The sequence below is a fragment of the Narcine bancroftii genome, unplaced genomic scaffold (assembly GCF_036971445.1).
Source record: "Narcine bancroftii isolate sNarBan1 unplaced genomic scaffold, sNarBan1.hap1 Scaffold_219, whole genome shotgun sequence".
Lineage (NCBI taxonomy): Eukaryota > Metazoa > Chordata > Chondrichthyes > Torpediniformes > Narcinidae > Narcine > Narcine bancroftii.
The window spans coordinates 105,001-111,798 of record NW_027211954.1 but is presented as its reverse complement, the minus strand read 5'-3'; positions in this window follow the sequence as shown (position 1 = coordinate 111,798).

The following is a 6,798-nucleotide window of genomic DNA, read 5'->3' as shown; positions in this document are numbered from 1 at the left end:
CAAACGGACGTGGGGCAATTCGTGAACCAGGCAGACGTGGGGCAACTCGTGAACCAGACGGACAGGCAACTCGTGAGTCAAGCTTTCGTGGGGCAACCCGTAAACCAAGCTGACCTACGAACGGCAATTAGTTAAGCAGAAGTGCCGGGCAACTCGTCAACCAAATGGACGTGGAGCAATTAGTGAAGCAAGCAGACCTGGGGCAACTCGTGAACCAGACGGCCAGGGAACTCGTGAATCAAGCTTTCGTGGAGCAACTCGTAAACCAAGCTGACCTACGAACGGCAATTAGTTAAGCAGAAGGGCCGGGCAACTCGTCAACCAAACGAACGTGGGGCAACTCGTGAACCAAGCAGACGTGGGGCAACTCGTGAACCAGACGGCCAGGGAACTCGTGAATCAAGCTTTCCTGGAGCAATTCGTAAACCAAGCTGACGTACGAACGGCAATGCACCTGAAGGACTGGGCAACTCATGAACCAAATGGACGTGGGGCAATTCGTGAACCAGGCAGACGTGGGGCAACTCGTGAACCAGACGGACAGGCAACTCGTGAATCAAGCTTTCGTGGAGCAACTCGTAAACCAAGCTAACCTACGAACGGCAATGCACCAGAAGGACTGGGCAACTCATGAACCAAACGGACGTGGGGCAATTCGTGAACCAGGCAGACGTGGGGCAACTCGTGAACCAGACGGACAGGCAACTCGTGCATCAAGCTTTCGTGGGGCAACCCGTAAACCAAGCTGACCTACGAACGGCAATTAGTTAAGCAGAAGTGCCGGGCAACTCGTCAACCAAACGGACGTGGGGCAACTCGTGAAGCAAGCAGACGTGGGGCAACTCGTGAACCAGACGGCCAGGGAACTCGTGAATCAAGCTTTCGTGGAGCAACTCGTAAACCAAGCTAACCTACGAACGGCAATGCACCAGAAGGACTGGGCAACTCATGAACCAAACGGACGTGGGGCAATTCGTGAACCAGGCAGACGTGGGGCAACTCGTGAACCAGACGGACAGGCAACTCGTGCATCAAGCTTTCGTGGGGCAACCCGTAAACCAAGCTGACCTACGAACGGCAATTAGTTAAGCAGAAGTGCCGGGCAACTCGTCAACCAAACGGACGTGGGGCAACTCGTGAAGCAAGCAGACGTGGGGCAACTCGTGAACCAGACGGCCAGGGAACTCGTGAATCAAGCTTTCGTGGAGCAACTCGTAAACCAAGCTGACCTACGAACGGCAATGCACCAGAAGGACTGGGCAACTCATGAACCAAACGGACGTGGGGCAATTCGTGAACCAGGCAGACGTGGGGCAACTCGTGAACCAGACGGACAGGCAACTCGTGAGTCAAGCTTTCGTGGGGCAACCCGTAAACCAAGCTGACCTACGAACGGCAATTAGTTAAGCAGAAGTGCCGGGCAACTCGTCAACCAAATGGACGTGGAGCAATTAGTGAAGCAAGCAGACCTGGGGCAACTCGTGAACCAGACGGCCAGGGAACTCGTGAATCAAGCTTTCGTGGAGCAACTCGTAAACCAAGCTGACCTACGAACGGCAATTAGTTAAGCAGAAGGGCCGGGCAACTCGTCAACCAAACGAACGTGGGGCAACTCGTGAACCAAGCAGACGTGGGGCAACTCGTGAACCAGACGGCCAGGGAACTCGTGAATCAAGCTTTCCTGGAGCAATTCGTAAACCAAGCTGACGTACGAACGGCAATGCACCTGAAGGACTGGGCAACTCATGAACCAAATGGACGTGGGGCAATTCGTGAACCAGGCAGACGTGGGGCAACTCGTGAACCAGACGGACAGGCAACTCGTGAATCAAGCTTTCGTGGAGCAACTCGTAAACCAAGCTAACCTACGAACGGCAATGCAGCAGAAGGACTGGGCAACTCATGAACCAAACGGACGTGGGGCAATTCGTGAACCAGGCAGACGTGGGGCAACTCGTGAACCAGACGGACAGGCAACTCGTGCATCAAGCTTTCGTGGGGCAACCCGTAAACCAAGCTGACCTACGAACGGCAATTAGTTAAGCAGAAGTGCCGGGCAACTCGTCAACCAAACGGACGTGGGGCAACTCGTGAAGCAAGCAGACGTGGGGCAACTCGTGAACCAGACGGCCAGGGAACTCGTGAATCAAGCTTTCGTGGAGCAACTCGTAAACCAAGCTAACCTACGAACGGCAATGCACCAGAAGGACTGGGCAACTCATGAACCAAACGGACGTGGGGCAATTCGTGAACCAGGCAGACGTGGGGCAACTCGTGAACCAGACGGACAGGCAACTCGTGCATCAAGCTTTCGTGGGGCAACCCGTAAACCAAGCTGACCTACGAACGGCAATTAGTTAAGCAGAAGTGCCGGGCAACTCGTCAACCAAACGGACGTGGGGCAACTCGTGAAGCAAGCAGACGTGGGGCAACTCGTGAACCAGACGGCCAGGGAACTCGTGAATCAAGCTTTCGTGGAGCAACTCGTAAACCAAGCTAACCTACGAACGGCAATGCACCAGAAGGACTGGGCAACTCATGAACCAAACGGACGTGGGGCAATTCGTGAACCAGGCAGACGTGGGGCAACTCGTGAACCAGACGGACAGGCAACTCGTGCGTCAAGCTTTCGTGGGGCAACCCGTAAACCAAGCTGACCTACGAACGGCAATTAGTTAAGCAGAAGTGCCGGGCAACTCGTCAACCAAACGGACGTGGGGCAACTCGTGAAGCAAGCAGACGTGGGGCAACTCGTGAACCAGACGGCCAGGGAACTCGTGAATCAAGCTTTCGTGGAGCAACTCGTAAACCAAGCTAACCTACGAACGGCAATGCAGCAGAAGGACTGGGCAACTCATGAACCAAACGGACGTGGGGCAATTCGTGAACCAGGCAGACGTGGGGCAACTCGTGAACCAGACGGACAGGCAACTCGTGCATCAAGCTTTCGTGGGGCAACCCGTAAACCAAGCTGACCTACGAACGGCAATTAGTTAAGCAGAAGTGCCGGGCAACTCGTCAACCAAATGGACGTGGAGCAATTAGTGAAGCAAGCAGACCTGTGGCAACTCGTGAACCAGACGGCCAGGGAACTCGTGAATCAAGCTTTCGTGGAGCAACTCGTAAACCAAGCTGACCTACGAACGGCAATGCACCAGAAGGACTGGGCAACTCATGAACCAAACGGACGTGGGGCAATTCGTGAACCAGGCAGACCTGGGGCAACTCGTGAACCAGTCGGACAGGCAACTCGTGAACCAAGCAGACGTGGGGCAACTCGTGAACCAGACGGCCAGGGAACTCGTCAATCAAGCTTTCCTGGAGCAATTCGTAAACCAAGCTGACCTACGAACGGCAATTAGTTAAGCAGAAGGGCCGGGCAACTCGTCAACCAAATGGACGTGGGGCAATTCGTGAACCAAGCAGACGTGGGGCAACTCGTGAACCAGACGGCCAGGGAACTCGTGAATCAAGCTTTCGTGGAGCAACTCGTAAACCAAGCTGACGTACGAACGGCAATTCACCAGAAGGACTGGGCAACTCATGAACCAAATGGACGTGGGGCAATTCGTGAACCAGGCAGACGTGGGGCAACTCGTGAACCAGACGGACAGGCAACTCGTGAATCAAGCTTTCGTGGGGCAACTCGTAAACCAAGCTGACCTACGAACGGCAATTAGTTAAGCAGAAGTGCCGGGCAACTCGTCAACCAAATGGACGTGGAGCAATTAGTGAAGCAAGCAGACGTGGGGCAACTCGTGAACCAGACGGCCAGGGAACTCGTGAATCAAGCTTTCGTGGAGTAACTCGTAAACCAAGCTGACCTACGAACGGCAATGCACCAGAAGGACTGGGCAACTCATGAACCAAACGGACGTGGGGCAATTCGTGAACCAGGCAGACGTGGGGCAACTCGTGAACCAGACGGACAGGCAACTCGTGAGTCAAGCTTTCGTGGGGCAACCCGTAAACCAAGCTGACCTACGAACGGCAATTAGTTAAGCAGAAGTGCCGGGCAACTCGTCAACCAAATGGACGTGGAGCAATTAGTGAAGCAAGCAGACCTGGGGCAACTCGTGAACCAGACGGCCAGGGAACTCGTGAATCAAGCTTTCGTGGAGCAACTCGTAAACCAAGCTGACCTACGAACGGCAATTAGTTAAGCAGAAGGGCCGGGCAACTCGTCAACCAAACGAACGTGGGGCAACTCGTGAACCAAGCAGACGTGGGGCAACTCGTGAACCAGACGGCCAGGGAACTCGTGAATCAAGCTTTCCTGGAGCAATTCGTAAACCAAGCTGACCTACGAACGGCAATTAGTTAAGCAGAAGTGCCGGGCAACTCGTCAACCAAACGGACGTGGGGCAACTCGTGAAGCAAGCAGACGTGGGGCAACTCGTGAACCAGACGGCCAGGGAACTCGTGAATCAAGCTTTCGTGGAGCAACTCGTAAACCAAGCTAACCTACGAACGGCAATGCACCAGAAGGACTGGGCAACTCATGAACCAAACGGACGTGGGGCAATTCGTGAACCAGGCAGACGTGGGGCAACTCGTGAACCAGACGGACAGGCAACTCGTGCATCAAGCTTTCGTGGGGCAACCCGTAAACCAAGCTGACCTACGAACGGCAATTAGTTAAGCAGAAGTGCCGGGCAACTCGTCAACCAAACGGACGTGGGGCAACTCGTGAAGCAAGCAGACGTGGGGCAACTCGTGAACCAGACGGCCAGGGAACTCGTGAATCAAGCTTTCGTGGAGCAACTCGTAAACCAAGCTAACCTACGAACGGCAATGCACCAGAAGGACTGGGCAACTCATGAACCAAACGGACGTGGGGCAATTCGTGAACCAGGCAGACGTGGGGCAACTCGTGAACCAGACGGACAGGCAACTCGTGCATCAAGCTTTCGTGGGGCAACCCGTAAACCAAGCTGACCTACGAACGGCAATTAGTTAAGCAGAAGTGCCGGGCAACTCGTCAACCAAACGGACGTGGGGCAACTCGTGAAGCAAGCAGACGTGGGGCAACTCGTGAACCAGACGGCCAGGGAACTCGTGAATCAAGCTTTCGTGGAGCAACTCGTAAACCAAGCTAACCTACGAACGGCAATGCACCAGAAGGACTGGGCAACTCATGAACCAAACGGACGTGGGGCAATTCGTGAACCAGGCAGACGTGGGGCAACTCGTGAACCAGACGGACAGGCAACTCGTGCATCAAGCTTTCGTGGGGCAACCCGTAAACCAAGCTGACCTACGAACGGCAATTAGTTAAGCAGAAGTGCCGGGCAACTCGTCAACCAAACGGACGTGGGGCAACTCGTGAAGCAAGCAGACGTGGGGCAACTCGTGAACCAGACGGCCAGGGAACTCGTGAATCAAGCTTTCGTGGAGCAACTCGTAAACCAAGCTAACCTACGAACGGCAATGCACCAGAAGGACTGGGCAACTCATGAACCAAACGGACGTGGGGCAATTCGTGAACCAGGCAGACGTGGGGCAACTCGTGAACCAGACGGACAGGCAACTCGTGCATCAAGCTTTCGTGGGGCAACCCGTAAACCAAGCTGACCTACGAACGGCAATTAGTTAAGCAGAAGTGCCGGGCAACTCGTCAACCAAACGGACGTGGGGCAACTCGTGAAGCAAGCAGACGTGGGGCAACTCGTGAACCAGACGGCCAGGGAACTCGTGAATCAAGCTTTCGTGGAGCAACTCGTAAACCAAGCTAACCTACGAACGGCAATGCACCAGAAGGACTGGGCAACTCATGAACCAAACGGACGTGGGGCAATTCGTGAACCAGGCAGACGTGGGGCAACTCGTGAACCAGACGGACAGGCAACTCGTGCATCAAGCTTTCGTGGGGCAACCCGTAAACCAAGCTGACCTACGAACGGCAATTAGTTAAGCAGAAGTGCCGGGCAACTCGTCAACCAAATGGACGTGGAGCAATTAGTGAAGCAAGCAGACCTGTGGCAACTCGTGAACCAGACGGCCAGGGAACTCGTGAATCAAGCTTTCGTGGAGCAACTCGTAAACCAAGCTGACCTACGAACGGCAATGCACCAGAAGGACTGGGCAACTCATGAACCAAACGGACGTGGGGCAATTCGTGAACCAGGCAGACCTGGGGCAACTCGTGAACCAGTCGGACAGGCAACTCGTGAACCAAGCAGACGTGGGGCAACTCGTGAACCAGACGGCCAGGGAACTCGTCAATCAAGCTTTCGTGGGGCAACCCGTAAACCAAGCTGACCTACGAACGGCAATTAGTTAAGCAGAAGTGCCGGGCAACTCGTCAACCAAATGGACGTGGAGCAATTAGTGAAGCAAGCAGACCTGGGGCAACTCGTGAACCAGACGGCCAGGGAACTCGTGAATCAAGCTTTCGTGGAGCAACTCGTAAACCAAGCTGACCTACGAACGGCAATGCACCAGAAGGACTGGGCAACTCATGAACCAAACGGACGTGGGGCAATTCGTGAACCAGGCAGACCTGGGGCAACTCGTGAACCAGTCGGACAGGCATCTCGTGAACCAAGCAGACGTGGGGCAACCCGTAAACCAAGCTGACCTACGAACGGCAATTAGTTAAGCAGAAGTGCCGGGCAACTCGTCAACCAAATGGACGTGGAGCAATTAGTGAAGCAAGCAGACCTGGGGCAACTCGTGAACCAGACGGACAGGCAACTCATGAATCAAGCTTTCGGTGGGCAACTCGTAAACCAAGCTGACCTACGAAAGGCAATTAGTTAAGCAGAAGGGCCGGGCAACTCGTGAACCAAGCTCGCC